At 38.4% G+C, this 18,224-nt stretch overlaps 1 protein-coding gene across 18 annotated transcripts in view; it reads left to right on the top strand.

The window, feature by feature from the left end:
• METTL4 (methyltransferase 4, N6-adenosine) overlaps positions 1-18,224 on the top strand; it is a 527,313-nt gene that overhangs the window by 339,254 nt on the left and 169,835 nt on the right. The gene's annotated exons all lie outside the window — the stretch shown is intronic.

Below are 18,224 nucleotides of genomic sequence, written 5' to 3'. Positions count from 1 at the left end.
GAACAAAACAAACAAGTAACTGTTAACTTTTTCTGTTTTATTTTGCCATTGGGTTTTGAACATGGAAACTTAAAGGATATTTAGTAAATAAATAGGAAAAGGAGGAGGTAGTTAAAAACAGGAAATGTGTGAAATTAGGGTTTGATAGAGATAATCTGTCTTAACATGGCTTTGACTTTTCTATGAACCGAGAAGAAAAATTTCTCAGGTGAATTTTCAGACCTGTAATTTGAACCTCATCATATTAATATTTAACCATTTTCCTTCACATTTGGGCTGCTTTTACTTCCCTCTGATGGTGGATTGTTATGGTTTCGAGTTTGAAATATTGTAAATATTGCAGTTTTAGTGCTTTTAAGTTCCACAGCTACAAGTTTGTTGAGAGTGCTTTTTCATTATGGGATAAATTTGTTGAGAATCTTCTAAGTGCTTAATCATAGCTCAGGCAATTTAGGAGATTTTGGAAAAAAAAAAGAAAGAAATACATATAAGTCTGGATAAAGAGGAAGCATGGAATTAAAAATTTTAGGGACCAAAAACTTAATGAAAGGGGACATTTAATCTCAGATGATGTGGGGGAGACTCTAGAAACTTTATATTTTCAAGCAACAGATATTTTGGTGCACAGTGTTGTGAACTGGGGCAGTCTGACAACATGGCCCTAGAATTTTAGGCTGTTTCGTGCCACCAACTCATTTCGTAAGTGAGGAAACGTAAAGAGCCTGTTCAAAGTCACAGAACTATTAGTCTCAGGGCTCTCAATTCTCAGCCCAGTGCTCTGTTTCTTTGGCATAGAAATAATGTCCTTTCTCCTATCATAACTAGTTGAGTGAGAGATATCTGACTTGAGATATGTGTTCACATTCATCAGATATTTTTGTGGGGCCTTTTGGTAAGTTATTTCTGTCTACTGAAAAAAAAAGCATAATGTGAGAGTCATAAGTTAAATTTTCTTTGGGTTAAAATGAACACTATAGCCTGGGGGCAGCATTTCAGATAGCTCTGAGGAACTGCTCTAAAGAGGTAGGGGGGAAGGTCAGTATATATGTGATTTTGGTGAAGGGGGAGTACATGCAATCAAGCACATATTTTTTTGCAGAAAGTTTCTGCTTGTCTTGTGAAGGTTACTGCTAGTCATGAGGAGCAGACGTCACCATGAAGGATTTTAATGCTTTTCTAGATATGAGAAGATGCAAGATTTGGGCTCATAAAATCGTCTCCTGAAAATATCTAACTATCTGGTGGCCTGTTCTGCCAGTTTTTCCCAGAGCACAGAGTGCCTGGGAAATCAGCACAGTGATCTCCACCCTGACCTCCTTTCAGGGAGTTTGAAGGTCAGCAGCCACAGCGGCTCATAATTTGATCCTTGTAGAGGTAGATGGCAAGTGGCAGTTTGTAGGTGACACTTCCTATACGCTTGCTTAATATTCTTTTCTGTAAAAATGGACATAGTGTTTGCCTTCTAACAGTCTCTAAAAAACATTGTAAAGATTAATGGCTCCCCAAAATACTGAATTTCCCATCTGCAAAATGAAGAGGTTGGTTGAACTAGATGATATCAAATGTTATTTCCAGGTCTAAAAGGGACCCACAGTTGCCAGATAAGATGAGACCCCCTCTCCTCCCTCACTTATCTTTACCGCCTCAAGTTTGTCCTTTCAAACTCAGTGGGGTTGGCTCCTCTAATTACTCCCCGTTGGGGGTGGGTACAGCTGCTCCCTGCCCCCATAGTCACCTATGCACACCACTGTTATTTTCTTTACTAAGCATGTCTGTCTTCCTCCATTTGAAAGAGCTCTTTGATGTTAGATTCTATGTTTAACTTCTCTTGGTAAACCAAATACCTAGCACAGCATCTGGAACTGAGTGGAATCAAAGCAAATATTTGTCAAATCAATGAAAAACCTAAGATGCTCTCAGCTTCTGAGGATACGGGTGATGATGAGCTCACACTAAGGCATGAGTGGTCTGTGTTTGGGAGGCTCTGGATTATTTAGGTGCATTTTAAGTGTAGGAAAACCTCTCTAATCCTAGAATTATTGCCATTTCATCCCCTGGCATAAATGGTTTCTGTTTAAAATCACTCACCACACTAATCAATTGTTTACATCTGGAGGTAAATGGAGAACCATAAAGAGAAGGGAAACATGATTAAAGATAATAGAAGAAGAAAGGCAGGTGAACTCAGGATAAGACTTTATATGAACTGAATCTGTAATCATCATTGCAGTGAATTTCACAGTAATTATTGTCATCAGAATGTTACTCACATTTTATATACACGTTATTGAGATATTCTTTTTTGTGGACACAAAGAAAACATTTATTCTTGAAAACATGTTAATGAAAGATCTGAATGGTGCATATTTTCATCAGTTCTCTAATAAACAAGGAAATAAAACATATGCTTTTTTGACTTAATTGCATTTCAAGATATTAAAGACATTTTAAAAATAACCAGAAATTAATGCCCAGTGGAGAAAGGAGTTGAAGGAATTCAAAGTGAAAATTATGAAGTTTTAAAAATACTATTTTCTAGGGTTTAAATAAAACAAAGGTGATAAGACCAATGCATAAAGTTGAAGATTTGATATAAATTGTAAAGACTTGGCTCTTCACTGATTATAAAAGTAATTTATTAGAATACAGGTCAGACTGTACCACAGAGGAAGGAAAATTTTCGAGGCATCAGGTGGTAGTTGGACACAATGACCTTTATTGCCCCTTCTGACCCAGAGATTCTGTAAATGGATGAAAACCCAATAATGAGGAACGTGCTGATGACACACCATAGTGCCCTCTGTTTTAAAAATGAATACTTTAAATGTCAATAGTTATTGGTTTTCAATGTCTCTAACTTTTATCATTAAAAATATCCATGTTACCATTTCTCAGTCAAGCTCCTAATGATAGACTGTGACCTTTTTCTGAGAAAAAAAGGCAGTCTGTCTGAATTCTTGTTACAAAGAAGCAATGCAAATGAAAGAGGTTCCAGTTCCCCAGAGGCTGCTAAATGACACCCTCCAACTCTAACCCGCCATCTCCAGAGGGTAATTAAATTGCAGAAGGGGAATATATCTGTGATTTATTTTTACGAGACCAGGTTGGAGAAAATAAAATACACCTGACCTTTAAGTTTTTGGGTTTGTAGAGGAATTATTAGTAAAGTTGGTTATGCCTTTAGGTTTTCAGTGTGTGGTAAGAGATTTCAGTCAGTGACAGTGCAGTTTACTCTAATGGATTCTTAATGGCAAATTAGAGAAATGTAGTAGAAACTATAATGAATTGCAACAATAGTTTGCTACACTAAGCACAGATGTTTTGGCCCATTTATGACGTGTCCTTAAAAGTTTTAGTTATGTGTGTACATTGGCAAATAGCAGTAGGAAACTGATGAGGATAGAGGAAGTCATCCCAAACTTTGAAAATGGTCAGAGGAGAGCAATCCTATGTGAACTAGTTTCTACTACACTACTTCTTTTTCAGTAATTTTACTAAACTTGTGTTAGTGTAGATATATTGCATACATTGGTCGATCTTTCAGAATAGTTTGAAGTGTTTAAGAACTTGAAATTTTGGCATCTTCTCTCTTTTAGAGTGTAGATGGGCAAGTATTTGGTTAAGATGCCAGCTTTAGCTCATCAAATATAAACCTTTATTACTTTTATCTTAGATGTGTGGGAAGATGGAATGTAAATTTGGAAGCAAGTGTTTATTTTACTAACTCTCTTAAATTTTTTCTCTACAAGTTGCCTAGGGGATATGAGGAAGGGGAATTAAGAAGACAGGTGTTTACAATTTAAGGAAACAGCTTAAGGATAGCAGCTTGCAGAACTTTTAAGTGTGGGTGACTGCTTTGCAAGCTACAGGCTACCAACTCAAATATTGGCTTTGGGAAAGGGAATTGTGATTTTCCTTCCAGCAAATCTAAAAATGTTTAGATACATTTAGTCCAGGATAGATTTAAAAACTGAGCATTCTTCATTTTGAGTTTAAGAATAACAGAACTCTGCATGTGGAATTCTTTTTGTGGAAACCCTAAGTCAATTTGATAATTATGTGTGGAATGTGAAAGAGAGGAGAAAGTTAGGAAAATCTTAGTTTGTGAGTCTCGTTTTTTGTAAATAGATAATGGGGATGAGTGAGAATTAAAATTTAATATTTAGTTACAGTCAGCGCAAGACAACCCAACTTAGCAGACCTGCACATTTCTGACCTGAGGTTAGAATCAAGAGGAAAGGTTACATTATAGAAGATGGTGGCTCTAGGATGCTCCTAATTTAATGTCAAGTGTTCCTGATGGGGGAGAACTGAAATTGTCAGAATTGTGATAGATATATCAAAAATATACAAACTAAGCTACGTAAATTGTCAAACGTATCAACTTACTCCGTGGTATGGTAAAAATGACAACTTTTCCATCTAGCTAATTGAGAGATCTACCTCTATCACATTAAATTATCTCTTCCTTCTCTTTCCCTTGCAATCTTTTTTCATGCTACATCTGTGTTCTCCTAATTGTGAATGTCCAAATTAAGCTACTTCTGTTGTGACTGCTGCTGTTGCTGCTCTAGCTCCTACAAGGAGTTCAGCACTTCCTGTGTCACAAGTGTGAACTAATGAATGCCTTGACATGAATTAAGTTCTTTGATTCTTGCAAAAATCCTGCGAAGTCAGTAGTTTCATTATTCTCCTTTCATAAATGAGGAAACCAAGGCTTAGAAGGATTTGAGGCAGTCAGTTCAACTGCTCAACCCACATCTTAATTACTGTTCTATAATATCTCAAATATTAATGACCCCTTTGCCTTGAGGGTTTTCGAAGTTTAGAAGCCCCTTTCTCACCACCGTTGTCAAGGCTTAGTCAGGACCTTCTTTCATAGGATGTCATTTTGCCTGGCTTGTTCCATACATCATCTTATACCTGAGCTCGGAGCCTGGCGATCATGAGCCAACTCTAACTTTATCTATGCTCTCCTCCTCCCAGGATGAACCCATAAATGTGTGTAGGCTAGCACTTATTATCATACTTTTTTTACTTTTTAACGTTGAAATATAATTGACTTGTAACATTATATAAGTTTCAGGTATACAACATAATGATTTGCTTTAGTTTAACTATTAATTAAACAACTATTTGCATGCCTGCTATTTAGGTACTAATTTTGGGGACACAAAAAATGGGTAACACCCAGCCCTTGCCGTAAAGAGAGGGAGGTGAGGGGCCAGGCCTATAATCAATAACAAAAGTTATTGTCATTGTTTAACCTCTTGTCTTCAAGGGGGACTTTGTTGGCATGACATCAGGCTGCGTGTATTTTCCAGGTGTTCTGTGTTAAGCTGCTTGTGCTTCCCTAGCTTGACTTTTTAATTTTTCACCTATGGCTGTAGTATTGCATCAAGATTCATTTATTTATTAAATGTACAAGGACTATTAGGAGTTTTAGGAGACTAATAAATAATACTCCTTTTCCCCACCTGTGTTTGCAACCAACTGATATGGACATGGGGGTCTGGGTCTGATAGTGGGAGATAAAATAATGTTTTATAACAACTATAAAGTTATATGGAGACTGTGGCCAAGGTCAGTCAAAGGAGTTTGCTAAGACACCAATGCAACAGGCATCCCCGGGAAACTAGGGCTGAGCGTGGCTGGTTTATTCTAACTCACCTGCCAGTCAAGAGCAGAGGGGTGAGGAGTGGTGGAGGGGGGCCAAGAGTTGTCACTCTCGTGGATGTCCCCCTGCATGGACACATAAGGAGCAAGGAGCAAAGGTTCTTGGCAACACGTTAGACTAGATTACAAGATGTGGTTAAAAGATCTCAGGAAAATAGAAAGCTGCATACAGAAACATAGGGAGGATAGGTTTTTCCCCCAGTTTTATTGAGGTATAATTGACAAAATTGTAAGGTATTTAAAATGTACAATGTGATGATTTTATATTCGTAGACATTATGAAAGGATTTCCCCCATCGAGTTAACATGTGCCTCAGCTTATTTGTTTATTTATTTAGTAGGAACCTTTAGGTTCTACTTTCAGCAAATTTCAACTGTACAGTACAGTGTTATCAACTATAGTCACCATGTTATACATTAGATCCTTAGAGCTTGTTCACCTTATAGCTGAAAGTTTGTACCCTTTTACTAACTTCTCACCCCTGCCAATCCCTTGGCAACCACTTTTCTACTCTCTGTTTCTGTGAGTTCTTTTTCTTTTTTTTTCAATTCCACATGTAATGATACCATGTGGCATTTGTCATTCTGTATCTGGCTTATTTGGACTTAGCATAATGCCCTTCGGGTTCATTCATGTTGTCAAAAATGACAGGATTTCCTTCTTTTTAAAGTCTAAGTAATATTCCATTGTGTATGCATACCACGTCTTCTTTGTCCATTCATCTGTTGATGAACACTTGGGTTGTTTCCGTATCTTGGCAATTGTGAGTGATGCTGCAATGAATATGGGAGTGCAGATATCTTTTCAAGGTAACGATTTTGTTTCCTTTGGGTGTATACCCAGAGGTAGGATTGCTGGATCATGGGGGTAGATCAATTTGTAACTTCTTGAGGAACCTCCATGCTGTTTTTCATGTGTACTAGCTTGCATTTTAGGGAGGATAGGTTTATAATGCAGGTCTGAGTGTTGTAGCTTGTGTCAGAGGTAGATTCCCAAAGGAGGTTACACTAGCTGACTCTTAAGGAAGGAGTAGGAGGTTGCCAGGGAAACAGCGCTGGGGGCAGTGCAAACACATTCCAGCAGATTAGCACATATACAGGTTCTGAGGCTTGATGTGCTTGGAGAATTACAACTGTTTTGATATTATCAGTGCAAACTGTCAAAGGTGAGATAATATGTCAGAATATGAGGCTGGATGGTAGATAAAATTGGTTGACTTCTTGTTCCCTGGGTCTGTATTTGGGGACTTTGAATTTGTTCGCTTGGAGCTCTGCCCATCAACGGAACATTGTGCTGCCTGGTGAGAGAATCTCAAAGCACCTTTATTTTAAGTGTAGGTGGAATTCATGCTTTCATTCTTCATTTATCTCAGCCTCACAGTCCTTGAGATTTCTTATACCCTTACCTTGTACTTCCAGGAAAGTCAGACGCAATTCTAAAAAAAAGGTTGAAAATAGGAAGCAGTTTCTAGGTGAGGAATATTAGCTTTTTCCAATTTAGGCTCAGTTTTTATATTTTTGTGGTAGGTTAGAAAATTCCAATGTTTTGACAATCAACAGTGGTCACAAGCCCTGGGTCCAGATGGCTGGCTGTTTACAGTCAGTGCTGCATTGATAAGCCTACTACCTGGGAGGATGTTAATCCCACAGCCTTGCGAATTCCAAGCCAGGCTGACTTCTGAGAGTAGGATGATAGTTTTTCATCCCTTGAGTGTGCTCGTGGAATATCACCCTGCTCTTGGAGGGGTTCATCCATCATGGTGCCTGTCAGATGGTTTGGTGTGCTTAGTGTTTCAAATTTATGTAAACTGAAAGAATTGAAAGGTTTGGAGGGCAAGTCCACATTTCTTAGTTTTCTTTGGCACATGAAAATGCTATGCTAGAGTAGCTGCAACTTGTATTTACCACCTTTATTTAATATGCAGCCTTTTTCATAAGGAATTGTTCTTCTTGATAGTCACTTATATAGTGTGTAATAGTTTACAAAAGGCTTTCCTATACATTAATTCTTTTATCTTGACAACAGATCAATGAAACAGGGCAATAGTTATTTTCTCCTTTTTACAGCAGTGGAAACTGAGGCTTAGAGAAGTTGAGTTGTGACTGTTAGATCAGTGCTGTCCCACAGAAACGTAATTCAAACCACATATGTAATTTTAAATATTCTAGTTGCCACAGTAAACAAAGTAAAAAGAAACAGGTGAGATTAATTTTAACAATATATTTTATTTAACCCAATATGTCAAAATGTTATCATTTCTGCATGTAATTAATTTAAAAATTATTAATGAGATATTAAACATTCTGCTTTCTTACTAAGCCTTCAAAATCCAGTGTGTAATTTACAACTCAGACTATGCACATTTCAGATGCTTAATAGCCGTTGGTGGTTAGTGACTACCATATTGGACAGTATAGACCTAAACCTGCACTGCCACCTTTTCTACTGTGCATTATACTGACCCACTATTAGTTTGGATAATGGAGTGGGGTTGTATTCTCAAGAGTTGTGATGAATCTAAGCAACTTCATGTACATATGCTTTGCTTGTTTTCCCTGAGAACAACATCATATATCTTTGCAACACTTGATTATATCCCCACAGATGTGGTCTGTGATGCCTGGAGAAACATTCCCTAATGGAGGGACTGAGCATAAACCCACAAATAATGAACAAGGAGCTCTGACCAACATTCATTCCTTAAGTAAACAGTAATGAGTAAGCTCAGCTTTATATCTTAGGAATGAATGAGCATACTCAGTCATCTTAATTTTGTCTGAAAATGCTTATACAAATGCTTTTGCATAAGGAAAACTTTCTAAATGAAATTAAGAGTTTACAGCTAATCCTTCTCTAGTATCTTTCTTTGCTTTGGCCCTATTTTCAGTCTGTGTAGGCCAAAATTTCATTTCTATCAATTGTTTAGTGTGGGTGGAATAGGTGAGTGGGCATTTTTATTGACTAAATGAAAGATATACTTCATGAGATTCATCATCTGTTTTTCTGAAATAGCAACTCTACATTTTCCAGGTAGCTAAAAAGGAAAAATCTCAGTCCCTCTAGACAGCTGCTGCAGGATTTTATTTCCATAGCTGTTCAAAGGTCTAAAAATCTTCCCTCCATAATGGCAGAGAGCACATATACATGTATGTCTGATTCTAGGAGGCTCCTCTCTTTCCCATCAAAAAAAAAAAAAAAAAAAAAAAGAAACGAAAATAAAACAAACAAACTTCACATACTTTTGTTGAAACAAACTTCCAGAGAGAGAGCTTTTGGAACTTCCAGATAAAATAAGAGCCTGTTGTTTTCCAGTACTTCAGACTAAGCTCCAAACTTATCTCTAAGTGTTTACACGAGCTGGTCCTTTGTATTATCACCAACATCTCTGGTCATCTGCTGAAACCGACCCATCAAGACAAGTTTTTAATCTTTCATGAATCTTCTCTAATTCCCCTAATTAGAATTAACATTTTCTTCTCCTGGTTCCTATAATACTTTGTCATTCTGTTATAAAAAAGAATTGCATTGTCCTTTAAGTTCTATTAGGTTGAACCAAATGTGATTGCTGTTTTTTTGTACATAAAAAAGTTCACTTTCAGATGCTTCAACTTACTATAATTAATTTATAAAATTCTGAATACACACACATTCATGTACATCTGTGAAGTAGAATCTGTATTGGGTTAACTTCTGAATCTCTCACATCTTGGCCACAGTAGCTCTTCAATAAGGATTTGTTGAATTGAACTGAATGAAATAAAAATGGAACGCATGTTGGAGAAACAGAATCATATAAGTCAACTCTCCTCCCCAGATAACTCACAGATTGCCTGTGTAATGCAGGTTTTGAATTTCAAAGAAATTGAGAGACTTTAATCTGGTGCTCTGTTATGTTAAGTACAGGGTATCAAGGTAGTTTGAAATAATTAAATTCCAGATTTTAGATAATGCTAATTTTAAGCAGGGAAGCTATTGTATTGCCAGTGAGTGAGGGGTGTGTGTGTGTGGGGGGGTGTGCATGTACTATTTTAATTTCTGTTTTTCCAGTAGATACAATTTGGGGTGAAATATTTAAATAAACTGATAGGAAGACAAACTCTTCTTGGTGTCAAAACAATTGTTCTGATTGGTTTGGCAGACTAAGCTGACAATGAAAATTTTTTTTGTTTATTTGTTTATATGTGATAAGGACACAATAGGGAAACCAGTATATTATCTTTATACCCTATTTTTATGTTTCGATTTAATGAAATTATGATAAAAACCAGGCAGTTAGGCAGTTTCAAAATCAATATTCTTTGAATTTGTTAATTTTTCAGTATATAGACTTATTCAGTAGATGCAACTGGATGTGACAGTGATATTTCTGTTACATATCTGCGCCAAGGACAATTGCATTATGAATTCAGAAGGAAGGAAGAAAGGAAAGAGCATCTTATGGATTGGTGAATCTGACATTTTTGATATGAAGCAACCTAGTCAGTTTGAAATTCAAGGTCTCTGAATTCTCAGTTAGACCTTGGTCTCAAACTGTGGCTGAACAGAATATGAGTCAAATTGTGTAAGATAAAGTTCAAACCTTGTCTTGGGAAGCTATGTATCACATCGTGTGGCCATGGAAAGAATATTGCGTTAAATATAAAGAATGGGATCTGGATAAGTTGCCCAAATTTTCCTTCAGGAATGAAGGACTTATTCCCCAGCTGCTGGAAGTGTTACCAGCAGATGCCTCTTAGCTCTCTTTGGGAAGTGCCTTGGCAGAGGAGATCTGCCTGCCCTTGTCACGTCCCTTTCTGGAGAAGCCTGCATCCTGTGAATGTCAAGGCAGGGGCATAAAGACCTGGCCTTCTCATTTCAACTCAGGACAAGGGTCATTCCAGCTTCTGAGTTCCCTGGGGGATCAGCTGAGTTGACTTTGGCTTTGTTGAAGCCAACTTCTGCTTTCACCAAATCCTGCTTTGTTCCCTCCTCTTCCCTTGAGCTGGATAGTTTTCCCAATAAATTTCTTATATGTTTATGTTTGTCTCAGAGTCCATTTGCATGGAGCCCAATTTATGACAATAGCAAATTAGAAGAGAGGAGAGATGCTCTGAACTGATAGAGACTTGAACAAGACTTGAGGCTAAAGAGAACTGGCAGATTACCAAGTACTTCCTTACCCTTGATGAAGAGGCCCAGGTGCCATCAATAAATTGCCCACAGTTGCTAATGCCACAGCAGGGACTTGACTTCATGGGCAGGGCCTTACTGTTTTGGCTGTAGAGTGGATTAGAAGTTCTGCCTGTCCTTTGTGTTCCTGTTTCTCTGGTTTCAGTGTGAGGGTACCTAAATATCTGACCTGTAGTTGCTCCGGCAAATCAATTTAATTGAGTGATTACCCAGATCCAGAAAGTTCTCAAGAAATAATGTCCATATTTGAGTTTGAGGATATCCTGAGATATTCTGAGGTGGGCAGGAGTGGTTGTAGTTTGCTCTAGCCTTTGGAGTTTGTTACAGAAGACTTGAAATCTCAGTTATCCTAGGGTGTTCCTGGGAGGAATGTCTGAATAGGATCAGAATCATACTTAGACCATTTCTTGCAGGCTGGATTCCTCTGGATCCATCACTAGAAAGTTCCAGTTTCCTAGGCTTGTTTTTGTGGTTTGCCTCAAGATAATATATGACCAACTGAACCATTGAAGGGTTCTTATATCCTGTAAAAAGGTGATTTGAATGACCCCCACATGATGTAGAGCAAGGGTTCAGGCTAGTTTTGTTCTCAAACCTACGTAAGGTAACAATGTACCTTTCATTGCCAACTTCCCATTTTGAGCTCCTTCTCTTTTTCCTTTTCTCTGTGTTTTAATTTGAGTCTTTTATAATTGTCTTGCAAGACTCTTATTAGTCATTGCTTTAAAAATTAGTCCACCTGTTCTGAATGAGCTAGCATTCCTACTGTGAGAAATTTAAGAGAATATTCAAGTTTATCTTAAATAGATCTAATTTACCATTGTCATTGCGGATTTGACCAGACTGATAAAGAGGAACTGAGAATGCTGGGTCCCGAAAGGAAAGATATGGGGACTTGGAAGAACTTGGAGAAACATGGGAACTTCTTTACATTCTTTTTTAGGTGTTATCTTTAGAAAGAGCAAATGTGTTTTTTCTATGTTTCTCAAGAGAGCAGGAATAGGACTAATGGAAGTGGAAGTTGGAGGCAGAGGAAGCCTCTAATAAATATTAAATAAATCTAATAAATATTGTCTCAAATTGAAATGGTGCGTCTTGCTAGGTAATGAGTTCCACCTTATTAAAATGTTCAACGATAACCGAGGTATGTACTTAAGATACTTTCCCTTGGATGGAGAACTGGATGGGGTAGATTGCTACATTGGTGCTCCCCAACAAATGGGGGTAACACCACCCCTCCCAGTGTTTACACCCTGTGCAATCATCTTGCTTTTTTAAAAAATTAATTTTATTGGAGAATAGTTGCTTTATAATGTTGCATTAGCCTCTGCTGTACAGCAAAGTGAATCAGCCACATGTATACACACATATCTCCTCTTTCCTGGATTTCCCTCCCATCTAGCTCACCACAGAGCACTGAGCAGAGTTCCCTGTGCTACACAGCAGGTTCTCATTAACTATCTATTTTATACATAGTAGTGTGTATATGTCAATCCCAATCTCCCAATTCATCCCACCCCCGCCATGGGTATCCATATGTTTGTTCTCTACGTCTGTGTCTTTATTTCTGCTTTGCAAATAAGTTCATCTATACCGTTTTTCTAGGTTCCACATATAATAAATATTATGCAATATTTGTCTTTCTGACTTACATCACTCTGTATGACAGTCTCTAGGTCCCTCCACGTCTCTGCAAATGGCACTATTTCATTCCTTTTTATGGCTGAGTAATATTCCATTGCACAGTATATATGTACCACATCGTCTTTATCTGTTGATGGACATTTAGGTTGCTTCCATGTCCTGGCTACTGTAAATAGTGCTGCAATGAACGTTGGGGTGCATGTATCTTTTTTTTTTTTGCATGTATCTTTTTGATTTATGGTTTTCTCTGGGTGTATGTCCAGGAGTGGGATTCCTGGGTCATATGGTAGTTCTATTTGTAGTTTTTTAAGGAACCTCCATACTGTTCTCCATAGTGGCTGTATCAATTTACATTCCTGCCAGCAGTGTAAGAGAGTTCCCTTTTCTCCACACCGTCTCTAGCATTTATTATTTGTAGATTTTTTGTTGATGGCCATTCTGACCCGTGTGAGGTGATACCTCATTGTAGTTTTGGCAATCATCTTGCTTTTTGACACTGAGCTCAACCATGTGACTTGCTGCAGCCAATGGTTCATTAGCAAGCATGACCCAAGTCGAGGCTTGATGAGTGCTTATATGTCGGGAACCCTCCCTCTCGGAAGCAAGGTGTTATGCTAAAAAGAAGCTTGGTCTAGACGACTCAATGATGACAGGCTATTTGAGAGAGGCTAAGCTCCCTGTTGAATAAACCTCCTGAGGGGCTTCAGCCATACCACAGAGAGCAGAGAACTGCCCACATGAGTGTGGAATCAGGAGCGTAATACATCGCTGTTGTAAGCCACTGAATTTGAGGTGGCTTATTATGCAGTAGCACATAATGGACATACTGAATGACGTCATCTCTGGGATCCTCCCCAATCTTTTGTTCTCCAGTTAATTGTAAATAGTGGGGGGGGAAAGAACTTGAATAGACGAGAAAGCATATGGCGACAAATCACCCTCTGAAATAATGCTTTCACTTTGGGGAAATGCACATTTAAGCTATCTCTATTTCACGACAATCTGACAAGCACATAACTACCTCCCACCAAAAGAACACCTCATCCATCCTTCTGTGCTGACTAATCCTGACCGTCTGGCAGATTGTGTGCACATCCCGGCTCCAAGTTGAGCTGAGAATGAAGATACCAAAATCTCCCTCAAATCTTCACGTTTCTGAATCTTCAGCAGATGTTAAATGTAATTGAATCAACATTGATTGATTCAACACACTGTTTTCTCATATATCAAATGAGGTTTCCACAGTCGGTGGGGGAAAAAAAGGCAAAGTTAAACAGAATATAAATCAATGCGTCCATTTAAAAACAAATTTGACTGGAGTTTATACTTACCTTACTTTTTGTTTTGAAATAACTTTTGTTTGCTCTTCCTTTTCAAGAAATTCTTGCTAATCAAAGTTTATTTTTTGTCCTTCTCAGTAGAGTAACAAACCATCAGTATAAGAGGGAGACACAGATCTTGTGTTTGATTTATTTTCCATGTTGGCAAATTCACAGATCAGAGCAGCAGTTTTATTTTAGCTTAGTCTTTAAGAAGATTTTTATGATGCTGATATATAAGACCATGATAAATGTAAGATCCACACATTGCAATTCCCTTGCATAATGTACCTTCATTTATTTACTTCTGGGCTGTAGTGAGAAGATATATTTATTTTTGTTGTTATTTATTTGCCTAAGGTCAGGTGATTAGTATTTTCTCTAGCTCGGTTAGTCCGTGTTTGGGGGTTCCTCGAAGGTTATGCTTCGAAGTGGCCTTAAAAATACTGATAAAAGTAGTGCCTGTGTTCAGTTAAATCACAGCTGACATGGGCAAGGTCCTGAGTTCAGCCCTATGAGCAAGTTAGTGTCCACTGGTCCCTGACTTACAGCTGGACCCGTAACTCTAATCTCACCTCACACGTGGAGCACCTGTCATCTCAAAGGACACAAGATGAGTGACCAAGGATGTCTCAGACATAGTCGTCGCTGCTTCTGGATGGGTAACTAAATTCGTAGGCTGTGTTTCAAATTTGAAGGGCACTCCAATGGGTAAACCGAAGAAGCACATTATAATGCAGTTCAAGGGGAAGTGTGAGGAACAAATTGTTGAAATGAGACAAGAGGAAGCTGGCTTCTTTCCTCATATGTTAGTGAGGGACAGTGGTGACATTGTCCCATGCACTCAATATTGGCATCAAGAGACTCCAAGGGGTCACTAACAGAGCACAGGGGGTGGAGGTGTGGCCAAACTAGAAGGCCTGCGGCTGAAGATGTGACACTTGACAAAGGAGCAAGTGGGAAGGAAAGTGGTCTTGACTTAGGTCCCAGTCAGCTGTAGGTGAGAAGGCTTGAGCGCTGGCCTCCCAGCTTCCCTGGTGCCTGGGCTCTGTTCTGCTGCAGCCTGGCATTGTTTGGATGTTCTTACAGAATCACTCAGGACCATGTAAAACTACGTTTCCTATGGTACATCTACTCTTTCATAAGCTCACCTCCTGCAACCAAAGTGAGAACCCCATTACTAATAACAAAACACCATCGTCCTCATTTTCTTTCCTCCAACCCCTTTCCAACCGACCAAGAACCTTTGTTTGCCAACTCATTCCTGGGGTAGAGAGTGAAAAAGTATGGGACTTGGTGTGTGTGTGTTTGAGGGAATGGGGAACTTGAGGGGGCAGTAGCCATTGTCATTCATTATAAAACTAGACAAAGTTTGTACATTTCCAAAAGAAATATCTGGTGGCAGATTCTTTGCCATCACATATTTTTAAAAGTCCAGTTGGTCTAAGAGGAAAATGCTGTTTTAAATTCAGTGCCCATACTAAAGAATATTAAAAATAGCTTGAAAACAATAAAGCAGTGAATACTTATTGAATGCTAGTTGTTTTCCAGACTCTTTACTTTTATTAACTAATTAAGTTTTCTAACAAATCTATGAGGTAGATCCTGTTATTATGCATATTAACAGTTGAGGAAATGGAGGTGTGGAGAAATCACGGAGCTGGTTGAAGGACATTGTGGCAGAGTAAAAATGTCCACAGATTCTTTGACACTCTCCCAGTGAAAGGAGTCATCTCCCAGTAGACCTGTCTACTTTGACTAATAGAATATGGCAGAAGTGATGCTTTGCCGGTGTTTGGATCCAGTCCTCAAGGGTTTGGCAACTTCCATTTCCTGTCTCTTAAAATGCTTGCTCTTAGAGCTCTGAGACACCTTGAGGTCATCATGCTGGGAGGAGGCTGAAGGGAGCCAGGTGGTGGGGCCACATGTAGAAGGACTGATGCTCAGCGAGCCCCAGTTGTCATGGCTCTAACTCCCAGCTGTTCAGGTCACCCGGGGAAGGCCCCAGACATCATGTACACAGATGAGCAGTTTCTTCTGTACTGTCCGAATTCCCGACGCACAGATTCATGAGTGAAATAAATCATTATTGTTTTAAGCCACAGAATGTTGGGGTAGTTTGTTATGCAGCAACAGATAAGCAGAACATTCACACAGCTGTTACATGTACAACCCAAGTGGATTTGACCCAAGTGGCCTGGCTCTGGAGTGATGTGTTTAGCAAGTATTCTATACAATGTGTATGTTACCCAGAATGTTGTGCTTAGTTTAAACAGCAACTCTCCCACACCTGTGACACACTCTGCATGGACTTTTCCTTCACTCTGCTTTATTTTCCTCCCAGGCCCTATAACCACCTGATGTGCTGTGTGCTGTGTCCATGATTGTTTAGTGTCTGTCTCCACCCCGCAACCTCACACACTCGAATGGACCATACATAGGACCGTACATATGTACACAGCTTGAGCTGTTCACAGCTACATTCCCAGCACTTAGAATAGTGTTTGGCATGAAGCAGACATGCAGTAGTTTTGAGTGACTGAGTAAATGATAGAAATGTTTCATTTTAAAGCTAGTGAAAAGGGAACTGCTTTTGCTTCAGTTTCTTGAGATATTCTGTGTAACTATTCTGGTTTACTCTTCAGGGAGGAGAAAGAGAAAGGTCAGAGAGGGTAATGCAAATAAAATAGATGATATATTAACCTCATAAGACAATTACCTGAGTTTAACCCAGATCAGGCAAAGCCAGAATGGCAAATGGTAAAAAAAACAATTGTGATGAGCTGTATGTTATTGAATGATATTTTTCCTGGCTGCAAATCTGATAGTGAAGTCTGCAGATAGGCAGAGGAGTGCCATCTCACAGAGGTGAGCTGGTCCCTGGGGGTGGCTCCAGTGTGATACGATACAACTTGGAAGAATTTGAGTAATGACTGGATGGCCTCCAAGAGTTACACTGGTTGAAATAACTAAATAGGTCAAAATAAATGACGAAAGAATAGTTATTTTATTTAAAAGATTTTTTTTTAATTGAATTATTTTTTCAGTAAGAAAAATTATTTTGTTGGTTATAGCAGAAAGGTAAGGTATCTTGACCTTTCTATGAACCCTAGAGCAAAGATTGACCTCTTCAGATGCTGGTGAGAGGTATTAAGGAAAATAAATCTATACAATAGTTAGCTATAGTACATAGTAAGTTGAAAGCATGACATAAAATGAGGTCCTGCTGTTATAGCGTGACACCCCAAGAGATTCTGGAAGTGACTTAGAGGAAATGAACTGTTCCATAGGGAGATGGTTACTAGTTGGGAGATGCCTCCAAATATAGCCTCCTTTAGTCAAGCGTTTGGTGTCTGTTTTTTATATTAGTCATTCTGACTTCCAAAAGAAAGAGTTAAGCCTGGATGATGTGACAGATTTAACACTTTAATGAATGGCACAAAGACTAAAAAGTGATATCACTGAGCAGTTATCAGCTTTGAAACCACTTGAGGAGGCTGAAGTTAGACCCAAACGAACCCTGTGCAGGTAGGTGTGCCGCGGTTGGGACTGGGAACTGCTCTCCAGATGGCGTGGGTGACTCTAAGCTCCCTCAGGAAATTTAAACAATTCTCCGTGGGCACATACCTCACGGTTCATGATGTGACTTTTAGAATTGTTTTCCAAAATTGGCACATAAAACTAAAGCTGTAACACGAGCCTAAAATAAAGAGAAGAATCACTCCCTCTAAACACAATAGCCAGTTCAACATTCCTGAGAAAAGGGAAGTTAAGTGCTGTTCAACGTCAAAAGGTTATGGTTAGCTTTACTTAATGAATTAAGTTAATTTTAAAAAAAATACACAAGTTATATCAATTATGAAGCATAGTTCATAAGAAGCTCCACATGTGTCACTACTGCTGCAGTCTGGGTATGCACTGGTGAAATGTAAATGTCGGTGAATTGGGCCAAGAATTGGGAATTGATTTACCACATGGCCACTTTAGACATATTTATTTACTGTCCTTAGAGTGTCTTAAAAACCTTGATCTTCCTCTATTCATTGCATTTGTTTTATTTAACCTCCAAGAGACAGTGCAAATATTTAAAAAATGAAGATAGGAAAATCCTAACATAATTGTTATGCATATATTTCCATAAACGTTTTAATATATAAGTGACTTGTGGTCCTTTCTATTTTACCAGGAGAAAACAGGCATGTAAGTGAAATGACTTTTTCGCAATCTTATATTCTATATTCCTTACTGATTACTGTCCAAAAAGGAAACAAAACGCCTATTTAAAAAGAAATCTGATGCATTTGTATTTCTATTATGAACAATCATAGCTCAATTCATTGTGGATGTTACTTATTAATCTATTAAATTCTATAGATTTTGTGACCGAGTGATGATAATAGTCAATATTGTGTGCT

This window comes from Stenella coeruleoalba (assembly GCF_951394435.1).
Source record: "Stenella coeruleoalba genome assembly, chromosome: 14".
Taxonomy (NCBI): Eukaryota; Metazoa; Chordata; class Mammalia; order Artiodactyla; family Delphinidae; genus Stenella; species Stenella coeruleoalba.
The sequence above is the reverse complement of the archived record's forward strand: the minus strand, read 5'-3'. Positions and strand labels throughout refer to the sequence as shown.